A 26,500-nucleotide genomic window follows, 5' to 3' on the forward strand; every position below is an offset into this window, starting at 1 on the left:
TTCCACCTTTTCCTCCTCCTCCTCCTCCCTCACCACCCCCAACAAGAAAATGGAGGCCCAGGGCACACAGGTCCCCTGGGGCTGCTTGAGCCCTACCTGTCCCTCCCGGGAGCCTCGCTCCCTCCCACACCACCCCCGCCAATGGGACGAGGGGGCGGGATGGGGTGACCCCTGGGGTGCCCGTTGGGGTGCCCCAGGCCACCCCAGCGCGCCCCCGTGACCCCTGGGCGGCCGACATGTCCGGGCAATACTCACTGTATGTTCCGGTAGGGTTCATATGGACCGAAGTAGAGCGAAATTTTGAAGGATGTTGTAGTCGGCGAGGGTCACCACAAATACAACACACACAGTAGTGAATCACTGGGAGAGCTCGCCGTGCGCGCCTCTCCGCTCGTCACAAGACAGGCCTTATCGCCGAGGTCCTCATCGGCTCCACACTCCAACACTCCAGCAACACTCACGTGCTCCGCCCCTCAACTCCCGCCCCGCCGCGCTTTCTGGCACTGGGGGGATCCTCGACGCACTCGGCGGGCAGCTAACACACTCCTCGGCGCATTTAAACCCGCCTCAGGTCGACCACAACGCACTGCAGTCCAACACACTCAGTTATGGCGACTCCCTCATCCTCTCGCCTGGCACAGAGGGCTCTGCTGTCGCCCCTCCACGCCCGCCATCTTGAAAGTTGGCAATCGATAATGCGCACATGCCACAAAAGCGTCGCGCCGCGCAGCCCGTCACTTCAGCGCGCGCTTTAAACTTCACTTAAAAATTTATGCACAGGCCTTGCTCCCCCTCCTCCCCCTCCCCACCGCGCCGCCCCTCCCTTCCCCCCGCCACCCGCGCCCCCCAAGGTGACGTCGGAGTCTGTGATGAGCAGTGGAGGTCAACTCGTGACGTCATGGGAATAAGATCGGCAACTGTGTCTTTTTTTGCTTTTATCCTCCTCCTCCTACTCCTCTTCTCCCTCCTACCTCTTTTAAAGCTTTCTTCCTCTTCCTCCTCCTCCCCCTCCTCCACCTCATCCTTCTAAATCCTCCACCACCACCTCCTCCTCCTCCTCCTCCTCCTCTCCTCCTCCTCCTCCTCCTTACTTTACTTTTGTCTCAGCCATTTCTTTCCGGGTATGTATAATCTCCTTCCTCTTGAGTTTTCTTCCTCCTCCCCTTTCTCTCCCGCCCTCGTTCTCTCCTTCCCTTCCTTCCCCCTTTCTTTGTAACATATCACCGTGAGATACTTATTCATCATTACCATCTTCTCCTCTCTCTCTCCTCTCTCTCTCTCCTCTCTCCTCTCATCTCTCTCTCCTCTCTCTCTCTCTCTCTCTCTCTCTCTCTCTCTCTCTCTCTCTCTCTCTCTCTCTCTCTCTCCTATAAGTGAGGTACACGTGATAGCGGCAGGTGAGGCAGGTGAGGTGAGAGGTGGAGGTGATAATGAACAAGGTGTGCAAGGCGTCAATCCAAACAGTGTTGCAGCCACGGGCACGAGATGCAACACATTTACTGCTGACAGCACTACCTGGGAACCTGTGATGCGAGTGCTCAAGGCTGCCATACACAGATTGATTGATTCATAGATAGGTGGGAAGATAGGCAAAGAGATAGACAGATAGATAGGTAGACAGATAATTAATTGTGATAGATAGATGATTAGATAACGATGTAGGTAAGTAGTTGTTTGGTAGTTAGATAGGTAGATAGATAGATAGATAGATAGATAGATAGATAGATAGAGGGACAGACAGACAGACAGACAGACAGACAGACAGACAGACAGACAGACAGATCGATAGAAAGATAGACCGACAAATAGACAGGCGAACATATAGATAGATACATAATAGATAGACATTTAAATAGACAAAGGCAGCTTAGGAGACACCTCTAACAAAGATGGATCCACACAATATAATCAGATAACAAGAAGAACATCGTGCAAACCCAGACATAAACATTAACACACATTACCCCTTCAAGCACTCAGGCTCCTCCTTCTCTTCCTCCTCCTCCTCCTCCTCCTCCTGCTACTTGATAGAAGAGTTTGATCCAAGTTCTGAGTATAGTTCCGAAAGGTTACTGACGGGCAAGAATGACTGATGGACTGACTCAAACATTTTACTGCCTGTGCCTTTCTAGTCGTGCTCCTGGGAATCGCCCGCAGCTGTTTACACGAATTCGCAAGCGTCACACACTCATCGGCAATCTGAAGGTGAGTCATGTCTGTATTGCTTGACGAAAATAGAAATACGGTTCATGTTCATCAGGTCAGTAAAAGAATCTGGCAGTGTAAAGGTTCATGGGAGAATGCAAGAGGAACACACAAGAAAGAGTAAACTGCAGCAGGTTTGTTGTTGCCTTACGAGTCTATTGACAATGCTACACTACGTATGTAATCTTACGTAAAAAAAAAACAGAATGGTACTGTAGTGGAAGAGACAATAACCCTTTTGTTGTTAAGATCGCCCTTCCTTATCCTTTCTGGCACTGTGAATGCAATGAGAGGGAACAGAGAAAACAGGTTAATTTTGTCTTTTTACGCGGTAGAAATATTTACGAGAACCTGGCACAAAAATGGTGTCTGAAAAGTGATAGGGTATTAAAGGAGAAAATTTGTCTAGCAGTGAAAGAGTTAAGGAAGCCCAGAGTGAAACAGGAGTTCTAAATTCCTTTCTGTGTTTTCCCTGTAAGAGAAGACCCACTCAGACCAGGTGTGAGGCTCCCTTGGCGGTGAGTCACCCCCACCTATGCCACCCTCGTGTCTATAAACAGTCATATATTTCCGTTACTTATTTGTCATCTATTTGTATCACTTCTGTCATCTGCTCCACCTTTGCCACGCGCAGGTCAGTAAACTCACCTATATTTCTGTTATTTTTCGTCTTCTATTTGTATAATTTCTCTGTCATGTGGAGCTTTGCCATCGTCATGTCTACAAGCCGCCCTTTATTTCCATCATCTTTCGTCATCTGTTTCTATAATTTCCTTGTCCTCTGCTCCACATTTGCCAATTACAGGTCTGAAAATTTTCCTGTATTTCTGTTATTTCTTTGTATCACACCCCATCCCCCTCTCCATTTTACTCACCACTCTTATGCGTTCGTTATGCTGTGTCTCATTTCTGCCCCACCTGGCGCTACATAAAAGTTCAAGACCACGTTTGCAATATACACTGTATCTTTTCAGGTCATGTCTTGCATAAAAATAATGGTAAATGTGCAGCCCTCAGCGTACGCCTTGAACAGAAGACATTACGCAATATACTCCAGCACTCAGGTTAATAAGATGTTCGGCACCTGGTAAAGGCCACGGAAGAACACAAAGGAAGAGCAAACAGTGCCAGCCGTGTTGATAAGCTATTCACTTGAAACTAACAAACGCATGACACAGAAATTACATATTTTCTTCCCCGATACTGTCTATAGGGAATACTGTTCAATTTACAACCACTCTTCCTGACAAATAAACACCTTGAACCAGACTTTTCTTATCCCTTTCACCACTAGACGATTTTTTAAACTGCATAAGACAGCCCAGTAATAGCCAGAAGTGAGTAACATGAAGCTATATACCAGCGGACGATATCATTTATAATCCTTACAATATGAGACATTTCTAAACTTAATGCAATCTTGTAATGGTATACAGAACAGAAACAAAATGAAAGGGACACACGCCACACGCCCGTCCTCTCTGCCTCTGCGTCACAGGGAATGCTAATCAGACGCCTCACTACTGTGCAGGTGTTGACGCGCATCTAGACATTCATCACTGATCTCACCTCAAGCCTTCACACTCCCTTCAGGAACACGATTAGGCCTCTCTTAAATACTCTCTCTCTCTCTCTCTCTCTCTCTCTCTCTCTCTCTCTCTCTCTCTCTCTCTCTCTCTCTCTCTCTCTCTCTCATAAGAACATAAGGACAAGAAAATAAAGGAAAATGCAAGAAGCCACTAAGCATACACGTGGCAGTCTTACTTATTGCAATCTATCATCCGCATCTATAAATCTGTCTAATCTTCTTTTAAAGCTGCCTAATGACTCAATACTAACAACGGGATTACTGAGTCTATTCCATTCATCTTCCACCCTATTGAGAACCAATTCCCTCCAATGTCTTTTTTTAAGCTTACCTTTTCAAGCTTTACTCCACTGTTCCTTGTTTGATCCTGATTACTGATCCTGAAAATTTTGCTTATCTCTCTCTCTCTCTCTCTCTCTCTCTCTCTCTCTCTCTCTCTCTCTCTCTCTCTCTCTCTCTCTCTCTCTCTCTCTCTCTCAGAAGCACGCCATCATTTCCTATACGCGCCACCAAGTGTATAAGTGTCAGATTATCAAGTCACACTCTTCCCTTCGCTCACATTTACAAGGAATATTCGCTCAAAAAATTTACGACGAAATATAATAAGTGATACAATTTTTTTTTTTTTTTTACGCGACAATGTTCTCCAGGGAATCCGGTTCTTAATTAATTAATGTGAGCTTACATTATTATTATTTTTTTTTATCTTGTCTCATTCTCGGTTGTTTGAGTATGAAAATTTGTCATATTTTTTCCCCCTTCATAACAACAAACTTTCATCATCTTTAAGGCATCGATTTTATTACATTCACCTCCCGCCTCTACGCTTTCAACAATTTCCTGCAAGCACAGCACTTTCATTACCGCACAAAACAACACACTAATATTAATAAATACAAACAAAAATACACTTCCAGCTTTTTTTCACGCAGCTTCAAAGTAAATAGATACGTGTTTTCCCCTACGCATATTTGCCTCCAACAATATCCTGCAAACATTTTCATGATCAAAAAACAACAAATAAACAGAGATAAATAAGCAGAAAAAAAAGTGAACTCGCATCATTTTTATTTCCAAACAACATTTTACTGATAAGATAATTACGCGGGTAGGTTCTTCTCTTTGTGGCGCCGCGGCCTTATCACTAGGATGCTCCTCCTTCACGATGTCCTGAGGGCGACCACGTTCCCAAAGGTTAATTTCACCCACGAACATTCCCCCAACAAGAGTTCCAAATATAACTCCCCCAGTGGTAAATTCTGTTAGGTTAGGTTACGTTGGCGGAAACTATCACGAGAACTATTTAGGGTTTTTTTTTTTCATTTTATTTTTATTTATTTTATTTGTTTATTTTTTCTTCCATGGAGGAGTCTTCTTGAGTGGGATTCAGTAAGTGTAAACAGAAAGTTGCTGTACAGTATTATTGTGTCCCTGAGAAATACTAGCATCTCCAGCAGCCCCGTGCAAAACAAGGAGGAAGTAATAGTGACTGTGTACCATATGTATTATTAATATTACTGTTGTATTGTGTATGTACCGTATTTATATACAACAACAACAGCAGCAACAATAACAATAATAACAACAACAAAAACTATTACTACTATTACTACAACAACTACTACCTGCACTACTACTACTACTACTACTACTACTACTATTACCTGTCACACTTCTCTCAGGTGACGGATCGCCAGACAAGTGTACCTATGTCTGTACCACCTCGCCCCAAAACAAGCTGTACTGTCACCACCTTCATTCTCAAGCAAACTGTACCGTAATCTCTTCCTCCTCCTCCTCCTCCTCCTCCTCCTCCTCTCTAACAAGGTACACCGTCGCCATCTCCTCAAAACAAGACGAAAAAAAGGTACCTGTATTTGCACCACTTCCCCTTACTCCCCCTCCCCCCGCCCCCACCCTCCGGCCCGCCAGCTGTACCACCAGCGCCTTGAAGCAGATGCACCATTACAAGCTGACTGGCTCTCTTAACGCCAAGCTTTTATTGCACGACCATTTGTTTAGTGTGGCTGAAAGGTTGCCAAGTTAGTCAGTAAGTCAGTCAGTCATGGAGTACACACTCTCTCTCTCTCTCTCTCTCTCTCTCTCTCTCTCTCTCTCTCTCTCTCTCTCTCTCTCTCTCTCTCTCTCTCTCTCTCTCTGACACACAGACACACAAAAATACAATGTTCTCATCCCAAAAGGTCGAACTTTAATTTCCAGGAGTGTCAATACCTTCAGAGTCACAAGGAATAATGAATTTAATTAAGGCGTGACGGGACCACCACCACCACCATCACCACCACCACCACCAGGAGTCACACAGGTAAGGGTAAGAGGTGTGAATGGTGTTGCAATCTGCCGTGACCCTCGCTTCTCCCGGCGGGTCAGCGAGGCGGCAGGGAAGACCAGTAGCATGCCACCCTCACCTCGCGGCGGCCCTTCCCTCCCTCTCTTCACTGGTAAAGGCGTGATAGCCAGAGCAGAGGGAAGGGAGTGAAAGGAACAGTACTGGGAGAGATAAGAATGAAGGGAACAGTACTGGGAGAGATAACAAACCGCAGCCATTTTCTTCCCTTCACTGATAAAGATATGATAAAGAACACAGCGATGGGGGTAAAGAGAACAGTACTTCATCCTTAACAAGATATACCTGCTTTTCCCTAGTGGTGGTGGTGGTGGTGGTGGTGGTGGTGAAAGTAGTGGTGGTCTTAGTGGTAATGGAGACGGTGGTGAAAGTGGCGATGGGAGGTCTTCATATGCCAGTGGTAGTGGTAGTAGTGGTGGTGGCCTTGGTAGTAGTAGCGACGGAGGTGGTGGACGTGGTGGTATTGATGGTGATGGTGACGGTGGTGGTGGTGGTGGTGGTGGGAGGTGTTTCAAGTCCCCGAGATAGTTCAGAACTGGAAGCCGTTCAACTTAGAGTGACAAAGTTGATAACCTTCCCTGTAGCAGAGCACGCACACACACACACACACACACACACACACACACACACACACACACACCGCAGCCTAGGGAGAGAAGGGGCGGTGATCCTAACGAGCTGCTTCTTAATCCATGACCTTACAAAGAAATGCCACTTTCTGCTAAGACTGCGACACGGGACGAACATTTTAATAGCTACATTATTCACCTTCACTACTCGGTGCCACTTCCCGGGCTATGAATAGTAGATGCCTTGCCACGTGGCGCCGGCTGCAGGTAAAGACGAACACAGGTAAGGCTCAAGGAAGAGAAACATAGGTATAAATTTAGATTTTTAGAACTTGGCTGTGTGGAAGGAGTGACGCAACAGAGGAGAGGCAATGAAGCAGAAGTAACGCAGGAGTGACAAAGGAATCATGACGAAGTGAAATAACAAAGGAAAGGCGTAACGAAGGAGTGGCACAGCGAAGGAAACACAGCGAAGGAGTTATATGACGAAGGAAACATAAGAATCCTTTTTAAAGTGAATAGCAAAGTGAAGAATAAGATATTGATATCCTGCTTTAACCGAGAGCTTCAAGTGGTACTGTTCCACCCGAGAAGACGCCCAGTGCTCGGCGGCCGTCACTTATTCATGGGTTGGAAGGGGCGTTGTGTGGCCCTGAGGCAGTAACCTGATCTTTGTTGCCATCCCATATTTCAGAAGCGGTCCTGAAGCAACACGACTGATTCACAAGCAAGGAGCTGATGGTCGTTGCCATTCAGTGTTTTGGAAAGAGTTCTGAAGCAGCAAATGGATTCAGAAACAGCGACTTGGTCTTTGTTGTCATTTGATGATTGATAAGTAGTCCTGAAGCAGCATAACTGATTCCCAGCCATTTCAGATTACATCGTTAAGGTAAGAGTGCGTCACTTCCTTGAAATTTACCAGTAATTTATCCCTCCCATAACGTCACTGTCATGTTACTCTTGTGATGCTAACCTCTACTAAACCATGCGCGTGACGTCAAACCTTTAGAAATGATTACCAAGTCAAACAAGCAGCGAGGCAGGTCTGGTGCAGGCAGCAGGGGAATGGCAGGCTTCACTAGGCACTGGACATCCGCTCATCACCTGCACACCTTACACTGCACTACACCACTACGTCACTTCACTTCCCTCATCATTTCAACACATCACTCACTTCACCACAGCACAGATCACTTCACGTTCATCACTATTGCACATCACACACTTCACTATACACCATCGCATGAAAACGTTACATTTCACTCCCCTTTCATCACCATCCCCGCACATCACACATTCACCATAATGCACCATTACGCATCACATTACTCTAACCGCACACCATCACCATCATCACTACACAACACCCCCAGCTGCTCATCACCCATCCCACACATACACACCACACATCACACATCACACATCACCACACACACGTGACTCTCTCTCCACCACCAAGAAATTGATTTGACACGTGAAACCGGGTGAAGGACTAGGCGGGAACTGAACCCATGGCAGGAAATAGCAGGTCGCCACACTACTGTCACAAAAAGATAGCAGAAATATATAGACAAAAAGGTATCGATTTCCATCATTTTCTTTTACTGGTGGGTGGCAAAGGTGAACTGACGTGGTTATTGGCGCAGCGTGTACCGCCAGATGAAAGCGCGGGTACTCTGGAAAAATAGCACCACAGGGAAAAAAAAAAATGGCACAGGAATAAACGTCACGGGGAAAAAATAGTGGTGGAAAATGTCACAAATTCTCGACCAGGAAAGGAAATTGTGGTGGGTTGTGGTATTGGTCAGGTTTTTGTTAAGGTGGGTTAGGTTAGTTAGGTTTTGTTAGGTTAGGTTAGGTTAGGTTAGGTTAGGTTAGGTTAGGTTAGATTAGATTAGGTTTTGTTAGGTTAGGTTAGGTTAGGTTTTGTTAGGTTAGGTTAGGTTAGGTTAGGTTTTGTTAGGTTAGGTTACGTTGGGTTTTGCTTGGTTAGGTTGGGTTTGGTTTGGTCTTGTTAGGTTAGATCAGGTTTTGTTAAGTTTGATTGGGTTAGATTAAGTAAGCTACGGTAAGGTTAGGTTAAGTCTGGTTAAGTTTGGTTAGAAAATCTTAATATATTGTTGAAGACATTTAATTATCTTCTGAAACGTGCCATTTATTTTCACCTTAAAGACCATCATATTTATTTATTTCTATTTTTTTTTTTTTCATATGCTCTCTTTCACATTTTTTACCGTTATAGTTTTCATTGACTTTTTATACCTTTTCAAGCAAAGTTTTTTTTTTTTTTTTTTTTTTTTTTTTACATCCGCAATTCCCATGCTACATTTTTCAGTAGCTTTCGTGTACTATACTCTTTTCCACATATCATCCTTTACATCCTTCCATCCCTTCCTACACTAAACCTTTCAGTACTTTTTTTTTTTATGGCAAGTTTTCCCATGTGCTCTCCTCTACATCGCCATCTTTCAGTATGCTATATTTTGCAGCATTTTTTTTCTTTTTTATCACTTTTCAAATATCGCCGTTTACACTTCCTATTTTCTTTTTTTATGCAGAATGTCCCTAAAGTCTGGACACAAAGGGATAAAAGAAGGAAATAGAGACGGAAAATATGGAGTAAGGGAAAAAATAACAGCTATTTCTCATTTCCATTTCTCCACTATCACCTTTATCACCATCACCATCACATCGCATCACCGTTCCACCACCATCATCACCTTTCATCACCTCTCAGTAACACTTCCACCAGCCCTGCACCATTCAACACCCCCCTTCACTATCAGTCATCTCATCGCCACACTCCTAATAGTGAATGAATGAATGAGTGAGAAAATAGAAATGTAAGGAGCAAAATTTTCATTCCCTTTGTATCTGTGATGTAAAAAGTAGTTAATGAGAATCTCTTATGTTCAGACTTTCGGGATATTTTGTATTATATTTTCCAGGATCTCTTTTTTTTTTCTTTTTTTTCAAGTCTCGTCTTTTACATGTGGCGTTTTTTTTCGTTTCGTTTTTTTTTTTTTTAATATCTCGGTATCTTTTTAATGAGTTTTCTTCGAAGTACTCTTTACATATTTGCTATTTTTTCCTTTGCTATAGTTTCCAGTACCTTTCTTTGTCTTTTTTTTTTTTTTTGTTTATTCCAAGTACCTTCTCTTACATTTTTCTCCATTTTTTCTCGTATACTGCTTTTTTCAGTATCTTTTTTTTTTGTGTGTGTGTGTGTGTTTTTTTTTTTAAGTATCCTCTTTTACATTTACGTTTTCTTCCCATGCCGTATTTTTCAGTACCTTATTTTGCTATATTTTGTTAAGTATCGTACTATACATTCCTCATTTTTCAGTACCTATTTAGTGCCTTTATTTTTCGAGGTATCCCCATTAACACTTCCCCTTTCTTGTTTTCAATGCCATATTTTTCAGTACCTCTTTTGTGCTATTTATTTCCAAGTGGCATCTTTTACTCATCCCTTATTATTCTATACTATATCGTCCGGTACCTTTCTCGTGCCAGTGTCTTCCAATCAGCAACACGTGTTTCCTCCTTGGCAGCGTGGCGTCCAACCAATCCTGCCCTTCACTCTCCCCTTTCTGTCAGCCTCTAATAAACTACCTAAATAATAAACTGAAAATAAAGACTAGACTGAAAGATTTTAGCATCGTGTTTCATCATCATCATCATCATCATCATCATCATCATCATCATCAGACTCTAATTTCACTGCAGGACAGGAAAACTCAATCTTCTCCACTCATCTCAGCAAAGTTTCTTCTTCTCATTTCTGCATGAAGTTCTCTGTCTGCTTCTTCTTCTTCTTCTTCTTCTTCTTCTTCTTCTTCTTCTTCTTCTTCTTCTTCTACTTCTACTTCTTCTTTTCTCCCCTTTTCCTTTTTTTTTTCTTTTCTTCTTTCCTTCTTTTATCTTTTCTTCATTATTTTATATTTTTTATTTTTCCTCTATTATCTTTTTTTTTTCTTCTTTTCTTTTCTTTTTCATCTTTTCTTCCTCATCATCGTCATCTTTTATTGTTTTCTTTTATTTTTTTCTTCTTCTTCTTCTTCAGCGCCTTTATTTCTTGTTTCTTTTTCTGCAATCCTCTTCGTCTCATCTTTTACTTAACTTCTTTTATCTTGTTTTTTTTTCTTCTTTAACATCTTTTCTTCTTTTAAATTTCTCTTTTCTTTCACTTCTTTTCTTCCTTCTTCCTTCCTTCCTTCCTTTCTTCCTTCCTTTTCTTCACCATTTCCTTACCACACCTGCATTAACATACCCGTAACTCAGCACAACCAGTCCATTCATTATTACCTTTTCCCTTCATGACGTGTGTGTGTGTGTGTGTGTGTGTGTGTGTGTGTGTGTGTCGTGTCGTGCTCATGTCAATTCCCTTTCTATTTTCACTGCTGTCAAACTGTCTCTAATTTCACTCTGCTCTCTAACACACTAATTGCCCGGAATGTCGCGTGCTGCCTGTATTTCTTGCCCAGCCACGCAGTATTTCTAAGCACGAGAGAGTGGCGGGTGGGAGTTAGTGAGGGTTCGCGATCACACTTGTATTTCCCGGACGCAGGAATAACACGGTGGTGGTTTTAGGAACGCCGCAGGTTGTGTCGATCAGCAGCTCTTTGGGTTTAGGGAACTGAGTGAGTGTAAAAATTTCTCAGGAAGGGGAAAGATTTATTAGTGTCGCTTATGGATTCAGAGAAAGCATATGGCAAGGCTGGTGACGGATGGCCTACGTGATGCAGGGGCCGCTTGTTTATACCGAGCACGGGTTTTTGGAAGCAATGGTGCGGTGATACAAGGAAAATAAGACTTGGGTGAGAAGAGACAGGAAAGCACAGTAATGAGTTTTTCTTATAAGCACGGGTGGGTGGTAGTGGTGAGAGGCGCCGTCGTGGGCAGAAGTGAATTAATGCCTTCAGTGCGACATAAAGCGTTTCACAGTATTAAAACGTTATACCATTTTTTTACAACCACCTACAGGAATGAGAGATCAATTACAAGAACAAGTTTTCAATTGGTAGCAAGTAAAATGTTAAGCGATGGCTGCTAAACAAAGAAGACATTCCTCAGAGTGGTTTGTGGTTACCCTTTGAGTGCTGCAGCTCCCTCTCACCTTGATATAATGGTCTTGAGCAAGTTTAGATGAGGGTTTTGAAAGGTTACTCTCACAGCAAAAAGTGTCACCGAATATCTAGTGAAGCTTTTTAGTGTTTGTAGTTTAATTTTTTGATGAGTAAAATTGTATAGAGTTCTTAAAGATAAAATTATATGTGCCACTAGCAGTTAAAGGGCTAAAGAGCGATGCGTCAAGCAGTGGAAAAGCTCGCATGTTACACTCCTTCCCACTGCCTTGAGTGTCTTCCCTCAGTCCTGGATTGTCTGCTCTACCGGGAAAATCCGTCAGGTCTGAGTCTTGTAACGTGTTTGTCAGATTAGAGGATTACAAATTGAGAGAAAACACTCAACACAAAGGAACTGAACGCATAAGGTTACAAAACTTCTCATCACGACTGTACAAGATAGAAACACTCTCTCTCTCTCTCTCTCTCTCTCTCTCTCTCTCTCTCTCTCTCTCTCTCTCTCTCTCTCTCTCTCTCTCTCTCTCTCTCTCTCTCTCTCTCTCTCTCTCTATAAAGGCTGGTAGGCGAGAGCGAGCAGATAGGCAGAAGGATCACAAAGATACAAAAAAGACAGAACAAGCCGCAGCAGACATGTTAGCCCTCATGCGGCTACATAAATAACTAAAGCTAGAGAGACGTACGACAGTAAAGGCGAGTGTTCTTCCCCACAGCGTGTAGGGAGAAGCTTTTAATATGGATTGGCCTAAAAGAGAAAAGAGGCATTTAACATATTCATAGAGCGAGTGGTGAGAGAGGTAAAGTAAAAGTTCAGGTTCCACACGAGGGAGCAGGTAAAGGAAGAACAAATAGCGGCGGAAATGTAAGCAGGAAGGAAGGACCGAGAGAGGATGGCAGGAGGCGCGCCACTTACTATATTGCTCTGAAAGTGACGCCACAACAGTAATGCGGACACGGGGAGAATAAGCTGACGATTTTTGTGACGATGTGGAAAGGTGAGTTAAAAAAAAAATCCATATGTAGAAGGTGAAGGAAAGTTGGAGAGCCGCTTGTTGTATTGTTCTGAACGTGACGCTACAACAATTACACGATCAAAGGAAATAAACAGCCGATTTTTTTTCTTTCTTTTTCTTTTTTTTTTTTTTTTTTTGGTGACGTTGTGGAAAAATTAGCTAAAAAAAATATATGTACACACATGTTGAGGGTGGAGGTGTGTTTACTGCTTACTGTTTTGAAAGTGACGCTACAACAATAATACGGACACGAAAAGAATAAACTGCCGATTTTTGTGACGTTCAGGAAATTTCAGGAAAGGTGAATTAGAAAAAATAAATAAATACATACATATGTCAGAAGTGAAGAAAAGCTGACAGTGAGACATTTATTGTATTCTGAAAATGACGCTGCAACAATAACACGAGGAATAAGCGTCCCTTTTTTATGACATATTCAGGAAAAGAGTTAAAAAAAATTATACACATGCTGAAGCTGAAGGAAAGGTAGCGAGTCACTTATTTTGCTGAAAGTGACGCTGAATTTAGTGATATACTCTAGAAAAATAAGCCAAAAATTTATACACATGCAGGAAGTAAAGAAGAAAGTATAGACCTGATGAACAAGACCAAGATTAAATAAACATAAAGAACGAGCAAAGTAACAATAAAACGAAGTAAATAAATAAACGAATAAAATTAAAATAGACGGTGAATGAAGCAAAACGTTGAATAATGAGGCTGAACATGACACAGTTAAGTAATTGAATGAAGAGCGCAGTAAAATAATGAGTGAATGAGGCATGAACAGTGATGAGGATGAATGTAGCGCAGAGAATAAGGTAATGAGAGCGAATGAGGCGCGGAGAGTTAAGTAATGAGGGGGGACAGAGACAAAAGACCAATGATAATAAATGAGGCAAAGGGAATAAATTAATGAACGCGAATGAGACAGCAAGAGAAAACGATAAAGAAAATGAATGAGATAAAGAGTAATGGCACAAATAACTAATGAGAATGAAACTGAAAAGTAAAAGAAAGGATAATAATAAACGTAGAGGAAATATTAATAGAAGAAAATGTAGGACAGAAACAACGAGAGCGAAGAGGAAGCAAAGAGTAACGCAATAAATAGCAAGAATGGGGTTAAGCAAGTGTCTGAAATCCCATAACATTAAAACACAGGTAAGAAATACTTGTACTTGTGTTACCTGGGTGTTAAATACTGCCACTAAGTATTCCAGGGGAGGGTGGAGGCGCAGGTGAGGGCACAAGTGGAGGAGAGAAGACTAGGAAATGAGAAGACAAGTACAGGGAGAAAGGAGATGAGAAGATAGGTGGAAGAGGGAGAAGATGAAGGTAAGAAGACATGCACGGGGAGGGAAAAGGTAAAAAAAAAAAAAAAAAAACAGGATAGAAGAGGGAAATGGACACGAGAAGACAGATACAGGAAGAAAATAAGATGAAAAGACAGGTACAGGGAGGAAAAATGTGAAAAAAACAGATGAAAGAGGGAAATGGAGATGAGAAAGGTACAGGGAGGAAAAAGATGAAAAAAAAACAAATAGAAGAGGAAAATGAAGATGAGAAGGCAGCATATGGAGAAAAGGAGGTAAAAAGACAGGTGGAGGAGGGAGGAAGAGTGTGGATGAGATGACATGTAAAAGACTGAATAAATATTAAGGTCACATGACAGGTGGATACACATAAATAAAGCAGAGGTGAGACAACAGGTAGAGAGAGAGAGAGAGAGAGAGAGAGAGAGAGAGAGAGAGAGAGAGAGAGAGAGAGAGAGAGAGAGAGAGAGAGAGAGAGAGAGAGAGAGAGAGAGAGAGAGAGAGAGAGAGAGAGTAAAGAGGAGGTAAGACGATAGTAACTCTTTATCATCCAGTTATGAGAGAAAATAGAACAATAAAGGTGAAATATCAAACATAAGAGGAAATAATGGTTTTTGTGGCTTCGAAGGTGCAATGAAAGTGGGTTATGTCTATGGCAGTAAAAAAAAAAGTCTTGGTGTGTAGGATACGTAAGACATAAGGAAGCAATGCGTTAAGTAAAGTGTAAAGTTGTGAGATGATGTGGCTAACGGAACTACGTATGGATAGGTACAGTCACGGCCAAAAGTTTGTTCAAGTCCTGTATTCTTTTCCATTAATTTAACCGTTTCATCTCCACCGTAAGTCCTCCTATGTGCTGCCTGTCACCTTGCAAACCCTGAGAAGTGAAAGGTTCCCAGGAGATCAGAGGACGTAAGGCTCAAGGAACGCGCTAAACACACTGGATTGAGAGCGTCTGGTTACAAGGCTTCTGACGGAGACTATACGAGTATGGAACTAAAGACTTACTCGTTTGTACTTAGCGTTTTGTGTGGAAATTTGTAAGATTGTTTGTGTAAGGGGACTCAGCGTGTTAATTGCTTTGTGTGAGTATGTGTGGAAGTAAGGGACTCAGGGACGACTCGTTGTGTTGTTTTGTATTGATATTTGTAGGACTAGGTGGCTGAGGGGCTGAGTGCGTTGACTTGTATGTAGGAAGGAATTTGTGATATCAGAAGAGTAAGGTGATATCTGTTAACTATATAATAAACATAAACGCAAATTTCTATGATTACACGTCTAATGAATGACAAACCACTCGTGCCACTCACTCCGCTCAGTACACAGCCTCTGCCCTTCCCTGTGTTCTATGGCAGTGATTCACAGCTTTTTCCAAGTTAATACATTCTTCCTGGAGCTTTTGAGAAATTCATGTGCCCTTGCGCCCAGAACGAACGAACGCGCTTTTCTTTAAAGAATTAAAAATATATAAATAAATGTATATGATCTCTATTTAAAAATTGAAAATAGCTACTCTGACATAAATATAATTGATGCAGTGCTAAATGTATGATGAAGCAAAATACCACATCTCAAATATGTGAGGCGGAAAATATTAATATAATACATCTATTCCAAATATTTTAATCTCAATTTAAATAAATTTCTTACGTGACACACTACTCTCCCACTTCCTGTTGTGCACACTGGCCATGTCATGTACCCTTCCATTGTACCCCAGTATTTCCACGCACCCTTTGAAAAGTTCATGCACCCAGGCTGACTATCACTGTGTAGGAGTATCAGTTTGTGACAGGCTGCCATTAAGGAAGAGGGAGGCTTCAAGATAGTTCTCATAATTTTGGATAATCCTTTTGACTGTACTTTTTCAGGACTTGCTATTTCATTGGATTTTTTTTTTTTTTATATATATATATATATATATAGCCTTATTGTTGCCCTTGGCCAGAACCCTTTTACTTAAACTTTTCACGCCAAACAGCCTCACCACGCCAAGGAAAGGGTGATTTATCTTCTGTTCCCTGCAAATGTTCAATGCACAGTCTCTCCTCAGCCACTAACTTGCTAGACGCTCTGTATGAGAGACAGAGGCAGGGAGTGCGCACATGTATTGCAAATGAAGTGCTTTAAACCATTTCAGGCGTGAGTTGGCTTGGCGGCGGGAGCGAGCAGGGTCAGGGTTACACAGGCGCGAATCACACACACATGATAAAGTTCGCCAAATTCCCTAACCTTGCATGACCTAGGTTAAGTTTTCCTCACTAAAATATTGAAGTGGAAATACGGAAAATTACTGAGGCATATTTCTAACCCTATCTTGTGCCGGTATAAATAAATGTAAGGAAGAAACGGAGTGCTCTTGTAATCTTTTTTTTTTTCACACTGAAGTAGAAATGCCAAAATATATTAAGGCACATGATAAAACTATCGTGTCTTGCCGCCATTGCATGTAAGGAAGCAGAGAGAGAGGTCGTTTTCTATAATATTTTCCCTCTCACATAATACAGCGTCGTTAATTCAAAGTAATACTAAAGTATCAGAAAAGTTGGCTTTCAAAGTTACTATTATATGGCGTGAACATTAGATGACTGTATGGGAGGAAGTTAAAAGAGAAACAGAGAGAGGGCGAGAGAGGGAGAGGTGGTAATATCATACATTTTACACCAAACACTGTCACTGTTTTATAGGAAACTGTAAACTGCTGGACAAGGTTGGCCTGCAAGCTTATTACATTAAGGCGAATATATGATAACTATGTACATGCAATGAGGAAAAGGGAGAGAAAGAGAATGTACAAGCAATAATTTTTACCTATTTCACGCCACTCATCACTATCATGGGAAAATGTGATTCATTCCACACACGTCGGCAGTGGATCCGCCGCAGCGCCGCGGTGAACACAAGGGACGAGCACTCCATCACGCCCTGGCTGGCGAAGTAATTCCACCAGCAGGGGACACGCGAACACGAGACACCTTGCGATACCCTGTCTGGCCGAGGCGCTCACCGGCCCCCTGCCTCAGCCATTCACGCTCCATGTACAAATGAGTGGCAAACTGACACTGAAATCCGACCAAAACCTTGAGCTATTTGTAAGATTTGTGAGGATTTCTACATGCACAGGCCGGTGTCGAGTGAATAAAGGTTTAGATAAGAATATAAAGTCAGTTTCCTTCATTTTTAAAACAGACAGGAACTAGTAAACAAAGGTTTTAGGACAAGAATATAAAAAGTCAGTTTCCTTCATTTCTATAACAGACCGGAGCTGTTAAATAAAGGTTTCAGATAAGAATATAAAAACTCAGCTTCGCTCATTTTTCAAACAGACCGGAAGTAGTAAATAAAGGTTTTAGGTAAGAATATAAAATCAGTTTCTTTCATTTTTAAGACAGACGGGACATCATCAACCCGTCTATCAATCATCGGGTGACAGCATCGCCCTGGACAGTGTTACCATGATCGCGTGTCCCGAGGCAGCCAGATTACAGCGCCAGAGTTGACAGAGCGCGGTGGACGTAAGGAAGCAAAGGCGTGTCCTTGCGGTAATAACAGTTAACTTTTTTCACGCCAAACAGCCTCACCACGCCAAGGAAATGTAGATTTATGAGACAGTTGACCTTCGGACCCGGCACTCACTGGGAGAAATATGATGTCACAGGAGATAAGGAAGTGAACATAAAGGAAGAAAAAATAGCAGCACATCTGTTGACCCTCACGAGGTTTCTTTGTGATAAGCGACACTATCTCAAACACAGTATGAGATGGAAGACTTTTCTTTTTATAGGTCAAATCAGATGGAAGAGTAAATTGTTGGGCAAAATTAGTCTTCAAATAAAAAATAAGAAATATTCACCAGACGCTTCCTTTTTTTCTTTTTTTTTTTTCTTTCCCTCTCACTCACGACAAGATTTCCTGACTCGCCCTCTCTGAGCTTCCTGACAGCATTCCAGATTCACAGACGCACCACATAATGCCATCACCGCGCACTGACCTTGAAAATATTTAAAAATTCCCTAACTTTTCAATGGGTGAGGGAAGGTGCCGTGTTGGGGCAGCGGTGGTGGTGGTGGTGGTGGTGGTGGGCTGCGGCGGCTCACATAAGGTCCTCACTGACTGACTGACTAACTGACTGACTGACTGACTGACTGAATGAATGCATGAATGAATGAATGAATGAATGAATGACTGGCTGGCTGACTGGCTGATTAAGTGCCCAATTGGGTAACCGACTGTTAGCTGACTGGCTGAATGACTTAAAGGCTAATTGATTGACTCGCAGACTGACTGACTGACAGGTTGACTGACTGACTGACTAACTGACAGACTAACTGACTGGTTGGCTGACTGACAGATTGAATGATTGAATGGCTGCATTACTGACATACTGAAAAAATAAGCAACGGAATAACTGACTGACTGACTGACTGACTGACTGACTGATTCTCTCTCTCTCTCTCTCTCTCTCTCTCTCTCTCTCTCTCTCTCTCTCTCTCTCTCTCTCTCTCTCTCTCTCTCTCTCTCTCTCTCTCTCTCTCCTACACATATAACATAGTGGTATATACAACAAAGTTTATTTCAGCACAATACATTAAACTTTAAACTGTTATACAATTGGATGTTCATACTGTATTATTGTTGTTGTTGTTGTTGTTGTTGTTGTTGTTGTTGTTGTTGTTGTTATTATTATTATCAACATCATGAGGAGGAGGAGGAGATAGGAAGAAAGGAAGAAAAAGAAAATGAAGATACCAACAAGGAAAATATGAAAAGAAAAACCAACAAAAACAAAAACAGCAAGAAATAAGAAATTAAAAGAATCAAGAACAAATGAAAATCAATAATAATAATAATAGTAATAATAATAATATTAATAATAATAATAATAATAATAATAATAATAATAATAATAATAATAATAATAATAATAATAATAATAATGATAATAATAATAAAAATAATAATAATGATAATAATAACAGCAATAACGTACACACACACACACACACACACACACACGTACACTGCGCCCAGACACACCACGCACACACCAATATCGACTGTATTTGGGATCTCGACGGGACACTTGGAGGAGGGGGGGGAAGAGGAGAGCGGGAGTGGGAGGGGGGGAGCAGTCAGCACTAAGTTCACTGTCACTACGTACTGTGTGATAATGGTGACTCACACATACAGGAGGCGGAGAGGTATTGACAGCCCTGGGTGGTGGTGGTGGTGGTGGTGGTGGTGGTGGTAGTTGTTATTATTATTATTATTATCGTTGTGGTGGTGTTAACATAGGAACATAAGAAAATAAGAATAGCTGCAAGAAGCCATTAGACAGTAGTAGTAGTAGTAGTAGGAGGAGGAGGAGGAGGAGGAGGAGGAGGAGGAGGAGGAGGAGGAGGAGGAGGAGGAGGAGGAGGAGGAGGAGGAGGAGCATGGCGTTAAGAGGCTTGGGGGGAGGGGGGGGAGGGGAGAAACAAGCGGAAAGGGAAGGGCTGAGAGGCAATGTACATTATGGAGGTTTAATGGCTGGTTTAGTTGTGCCGCGTTAATTGTGGCTAATTCGTGACGTAATTATGTTATTGGCCAAATTATTCGTTAATTAGCTCGTTAGTTCAATGCGTAGTTAGTCTGTTATTACATTATTCATCAGCCACTAAGTTCATCATTGTTATTAGTTAGTTTGTTGCATGGTTAGTTATACATTGTTCATTGCTGGTTAGTCAGTCAGTTATGCAGTTATTGACCAGGTACTCGTAAACAGTATCTGGGAAACGCGGGAATAAACGGTGCAGGGAAAAAAAATATATATATATATATATATATATATATATATATATATATATATATATATATATATATATATATATATATATATATATATATATATATATATATATATATATATATATATATATATATATAAGTAGAAAAGATAGATTAAAAAACGTCACTGAAAAACGTCACAAAGTGGAGTAGGGGGGGTGAAATAAAAGGCGCGCACCGAAACGTTGGCATGTCACACCGCTGATTAGATTAGCCTGAGCAGGATTAAGTTTTCCACTGCCATACTTTTTTTTTTTTCTTTCCAGTGCTTTTCATACTATTTTTTTTTTCGGTGCCATATTTGTTTTTCCCTTGCCATGTTTTTTTTTTTTCTGTGCTATGCTTTTTGTGATCTTTTTTTTCTGCATCACAATTTCTATATTCTTTTTCCTGTATCGTAATTTTTATACTCTTTTATTGCCTATATAATAAATTCTGCATCTTTTTTTCCACCAGCACCATGTTTTTGTACTCTTTTTTTTCTGTATCATAATTTTAACATTCTTTTCCTGCACCACGTTTTTTCAACTATTTTCTCTATATACTATGTTTTTTGTATCTCATTTTTCCCTATGCCATTATTTCCTTGATTCACTCACTCAGTAGATACGCAATTACTTAATGTTTATCTGGCCAATACAAGTTACTCTTCTCGTTAAATAGTTACTTGCTTACTCAGGTAATATTTACTTAGATAGTACGTGTTACTCTCCTAGTTTAATAGTTGCTTGCTGTGGCAGTAATCAACAGTCACCTATTCATATAATTAACTCCATTTTCATAGCACTTCGCAAAGTTATCTAGTGACCTAATTAGTTAATGAGTTGGTTAATGAGTCAGTAAGTATTTAGATATATATCTAATTAGGTAATCAATTACACAGGTACTCTGGTAATGAGTGAGCTTGTTAGGCAGCCAGGCGGTCATTAGCCACGTCAGGACATCATGGATCACGGGGCCGCTCGGGCAGGTGGATAATTAACGACTTTCCTCATCACTCCTCCAGTTTTTACGTGTACAGGTAACACAGGTAGGAGCGGTAACACAAGTAACACAGAAACAAAGGGATAATTAACGCCTTTTCTTATTACTCCTCCAGTTATTATGTACACAGGTAACACAGGTGAAGCAGGTAACACAGAAGCAAGAGGATAATTAACTTCCTTCCTTCCCTCATCACTCCAGCTGTTTTCACGTGCATAGGTAAGACAGGTAACACAGAAACAAGAGAGACACTTAAAGACAATCTGTCCCCGAAGAGTTGCATCACCTGAAGAGCAGTTTTTACGTGTACAGATAACACAGGCAACACAGAAGCGAACCAGACACGCTAATGTGCTCCTGAAGAGTTACATCACCTAAGGGGGAGTGACAGCCACGAGGGACAAGACCAAACAAACCACTGCATTCCGAACACAACCGCGGAAAGAAATGGAACGTAAAATGGGAGTAAATGTATGAGATGAAGCCAGCAAAGAGTGTCGCCTGTACCTGAGTGTTCCCTTGAAGCAGGCGCGGCGGCCCTCAAGACACTGCGGCAAACACGTCATTTACTGTCAACACAAACACGGCGACAAAACGCTATGAAGAGAGAGAGAGAGAGAGAGAGAGAGAGAGAGAGAGAGAGAGAGAGAGAGAGAGAGAGAGAGAGAGAGAGAGAGAGAGAGAGAGAGAGAGAGAGAGAGAGAGAGAGACTTTAAATGTCACCTGTTCCTGGAATGCGTACCAAACTAACGCTAAATTCCTACAGAGGACAAGACATGACAGGACAAGACAAGACAGACCAAGACAAAAAAGAATTAAAAGACTAACTTGCTGAAAACATAACGACGGAAAGAAAATATAGTACAGAAAAAATAGAAGGGAAAAAAAAAGAAAGGAGTGTTAAATGTCACGCGTTGGTGAAGTGTTCCCTGCACTGTGGCGAAGGAATTCAGACTCACCGAGACACAAGACACCGAAACACAGGAACAAAGGAACAAACGAACCATCTATTTTTAAACACTAACGCGGAAAGAAACCAGAAGCAGCAGCGCTAAATGTCACCCAGCAGAGGAAGAGAATCACCAAAAGACGTAAATAAAAAACACACCATCTAATTTTAAGCACGAAAATAGAAATTAATTTATTGATCGATTGACTCACTGATTGAAAATACTCCACAAAGAAAACGAAACCTGGAAGAAAACGTAATGCAAAATATACCAAATCAGGGATCACTGAGCTAAAATTTTGACGCATCAACGAAGTGACATGGCGCCGCGTACTTCACAGGAAATAAAACAGAAAATAAACCTTACACACGCTAAACTTAATGTACACTCCGGGTAGACAGAAGAAAAGGGCTCAGGAAAGAAAGCTCAATGAGAAGGGTACTCGCGATAAAGGTTTACCAAAGCACCTTCAAAGATAAAGGAGGGGAGGGTCCACCAGGAAAGACTACTTAAGGTACAATAAGAGAGCTGTGTTAAGGAAGGGTCAACAAAGGTACATGAAGGTTAAGAGTACCGGGTGAAGGGAGGCCATGGTCATTATCTTCCCAGAGTCTGTGGATTACCTTCTTCCTGCGTCCAGGATGTCAATCTGAAGCGTCCAAGAGAAGGGCACTTAGCGGAGGAGGAGGAGGAGGAGGAGGAGGAGGAGGAGGAGGAGAAGGAGGAAGACGAGCTTATTCATCGAAGTTACTATGAAACCAAAGCCTCTCTAAGCTGCTTCACCTGTGTGTGTGTGTGTGTGTGTGTGTGTGTGTGTGTGTGTGTGTGTTCTTTTGTTTGACAATAAAAATAATAATAACAATACTAATAAACGGGTTATTAATGTTGCAGTCGCGAGACTGAAAATAAACATGTTAATACTAATAGGTTCTTAGTGGTTACGGAGTGTGGGGGAATACAGTGACAAGTGGCAGTGTTTTACAATGAAAACTGAAAGAAATTATATGAGCTTGGTGGTGTGTGGCGCCTCCCAGACAAGGCTCAGTGCTGCAGGTAAGGGTGAAGGCACGGAGCGTCGGGAGGAAAGCCCTGGAGGCTGGGGGAACTCCCGAGGCTGGGCATCACTATGGGCGGCGATGGGTGTGCGGGGAAGCACGGTTTGTGTGTGTGTGTGTGTGTGTGTTTGCAACTAGTATACCAGTTCTTGATGGTGATATCACATTATGTTAATTAATAACGGAGACTCATCAACTAGAGCAAGGTGAGGCTTGCGGCCCCGACGGTGTAAGGCCAGGAGTAATAAAATTGTTAGCAGCCCAATGGATAAACTTCATGCTTGAGTCGTTAAAGACTACTTTCCTTCGACTCTTACCACAGGCAGGGGGCACGTATGGTCATCATATTTAAGAAAGGCAAGTGATCGCTAACTAAGAATTATCGTGGTATGAATATCATCAATGCTTTGGCGAAGCTGTCTGACATGGTGCTGCCAACTCGCTTGAGTCTGTGGTTCACCCCACGCATGGAGCAGGCTGGAAGCAAACAGGACAGGAGCTACACTCAGCACGTCACGTTGAGACTTAATTGGAGTGTCGCCCTTAAGAAAAAAAATGCAAACTATATGCATGCTTCGTCGATTTGTCGATGGCCCATGAGCGTGTGCCTCGCTCGTGTGTTGCGTGAAATGGTGCGCAGGTCGCACGTGTGACTGAGTGTGATTGGTGCAGCACTCGTAGAGGAAAAGATCAGCGCCAGGCAAGGGTCCCCAACATCTGTGTACTGTTCGTTAATTTGGTAAATAATATGATAAATCTGATAAAGTCTGGTTGTGTTCCAGACGGAATTTTGGATTGGCTGCATCTGCTCGTCCTTGTGGAAGGTGCCGCTCTCCTCGCCACGACGCGCCGCGGGACGGAACATAAGCTTGCACTGCTACATCAGTTTTATACAGACAGCGGTAGGGTTGTAAATAACAACAAAACTAAGATTTTTTTGCAATCCAAGCCTCGGAGAGAGAGCGTGAGCCGCTCCTGGAAGGCCAGATGGTGGTGGAGTGGTGCAGCAAGCACGTGTGTCAAGGAAATGTTCCTACAAGTGACGGCAAGTTGTCATCTGCCATCGCCGCCCACGCCTACAACCACGCCACGACGTGCCACACCCTTAAGTTTGTTTTTCTTTCTGGAATAATAATATTGACATTCCTTTTTATTTAAAGAAAAATGCTTGAAGCAACCTTGATGCCATCAGTCTTGTACGGCTCAGTCTTGCTGCAGTGGGATTCTAAGACCTGTCTGGAGCATCACACAGCTGTGAGAGTTCGCATAACGACGTGTGCAGAGCTGTGTTACGCGAAGCTTGGGTTCCCGCCACTGAAGTCCCTGATACCAACAAAGCAGAAAAAAAACATGAGTGTGTAGGGAGAGGCGCGCAAGGCCCCATCACCCACGGGCGCACGCCTTCAGGCTGATCTTGGAGGGCAGCACGCTGACAGGTACGTACACATTGACATGATTTGATAGACAATTCCATTGATGATTTCTCAATTGGTATTGAATCTTTCAAGCGATCCATTATTCATTCCACCTTATCAAGAAGGCTGTGCTACACAGCATTAAATCCTTCCCTCTCTGTCACTCACTGTATCAGTGCCGTGGTAATATTAATGAAATACACCGCACTGCACTTAGTCTGCTACGGGACATCGGTCACAACTCAGCGATTGAAACGGGCCACTGGAATCGGCGTGGGCGGCCACGTCTGGAGGCGGCGGAGTGGCTGTGTCCGTGCCGTGCCGTGCCGCGCCGTGCAGATGGAGCCACGTCTGGTGGAGTCCTGCCGGTGACGCGTGACACACGTACAGCTTGTAACTTTACCACGTGGCGTCAGGTGACTGGTGGTGATGGTCAGCACTCTGCTGCTGAGAAATTGTACTGAGTATTGTCTTGTCTTCAATAATGTTTAAATTGATCTTTTCTTTTATTATTACTATTGTATTTTTTTTCCTAAGATTATTAATGTTTTAATTGTAGTGTTGATATTTTTTTTTCTTTTACGTTTGATTATTTTTTACGGTACACATTCATACTTCTCAAACTGTGGTTGCTTTTATATTTTGAATTAGTTATAATGTACAAGGTGTGACGTGTTGAGCCTTTATTTATTGTTCATGTAATATTTTTTGTGGTTAAATCTTTATACAGGATTTTACTTTCAAACTTTCATCCGAAGTTTTCAGAGGCATTGTTTCATTGCTATGTTGATAATATGGACCATAATTTTTAAGTCTCTTATGTGGAAATTACATTATAGCATATGGTGTATTGCAAAAGAGTTTGTGTATCAGTGGAACTGTGGTCAATAAACTTATTTACTTACTGTGTGTGTGTGTGTGTGTGTGTGTGTGTGTCCTGCCCCCTCCCCCTCACACACACACACACACACACACACACACACACACACACACACACAAGCCAGTTAAGCGCAGGAAGAGTAAGTACTACAGGCTATGTACTACGCTCGTTAACACAACACAAATCCCGTACAAAAAAGACAAAACACGTGGTAGACCACAAAACAAGAGCAGAACAAAACAAATCGCTGCATAACAAACAAACCATAACGAAGCAGCTCACGTAACAGGGTCAGGTAAGAGCAATTAATGGCAATACACCTGGAATAAAACCCTCCCACGCACACTATTATAGAACACACCACTGCACAATTACAGCACGACAGCAGCGGCGGCAGCGGCAGTGGTGGCGACGGGGCTGTGACCAACTGACCACCTGATAACAAGCCTGTGGGTCCGGCCAGCTGGTGCTTAATTGGTGGTTATAAAGCAATAGCCCAACGTGATCACCGCCTCACAGCACCGCCTTAATTAACCTCACCTGTGTAGTGGCCGTTGATTACAGGTGGTGGTGGTGGTGGTGGTGGTGGTGATGACTCCTCTCCCTATCGTGGTCACAGGAGTGTATTAAAGGGTGTATGGGTGTAGGGCGTGCTGGCAGACCCGTGGGCATGCGTGGCTGTAATTCAGGTTCGTCATGACGCCTCCACCCCCGCCCTGCGCCCATGGTGCCTCGCCTGGGGATGGAGGGAGTGAGGGTGAGAGTGAGGGTGGTGTGTGTGTGTGTGTGTGTGTGTGTGTGTGTGTGTGTGTGTGTGTGTGTGTGTGTGATATGGTAGCAGCGCATCGTTCAATTCGTCGCCCACTCATCCAATTCTCGCCCATTAATTACACACACACACACACACACACACACACACACACACACACACACACACACACACACACACACACACCATCAACGGCGGGAAACATGTAAAAAAAAAAATACTAATAGCGTCAACGAATTGTTACATAAATCAATCAATAAATTAACAAATAAACATACAAACCAGACACAAGCAGCGCGGGGCAATAAATCACAATAACGTTTTTAAATAGTTAGAACAATGACACCAATAATAATAATGGTAACAACAACAAAACAAAATAATAATAATAATAATAATAATAATAATAATAATAATAATAATAATAATAATAATAATAATAATAATAATAATAATGGATCTATTTGTCAACAGATATATC

The 26,500-nt window shown here is 42.2% G+C and overlaps 1 long non-coding RNA gene across 1 annotated transcript in view; it reads right to left on the minus strand.

Annotated features, from left to right (window-relative positions):
* Window positions 1–22,756: 22,756 nt before the first annotated feature.
* LOC135110293 (uncharacterized) overlaps window positions 22,757–26,500 on the minus strand; it is a 107,264-nt gene continuing 103,520 nt past the window's right edge. Inside the window, exons 3-4 of the long non-coding RNA XR_010273177.1 lie at window positions 25,791–25,986; window positions 22,757–24,814 (exon numbers count right to left, since the gene is read on the minus strand). This is a non-coding gene — a long non-coding RNA (uncharacterized LOC135110293). The remainder of the gene's footprint in view (window positions 24,815–25,790; window positions 25,987–26,500) is intronic.

Source organism: Scylla paramamosain, chromosome 20 (assembly GCF_035594125.1).
Source record: "Scylla paramamosain isolate STU-SP2022 chromosome 20, ASM3559412v1, whole genome shotgun sequence".
Classification (NCBI taxonomy): domain Eukaryota; kingdom Metazoa; phylum Arthropoda; class Malacostraca; order Decapoda; family Portunidae; genus Scylla; species Scylla paramamosain.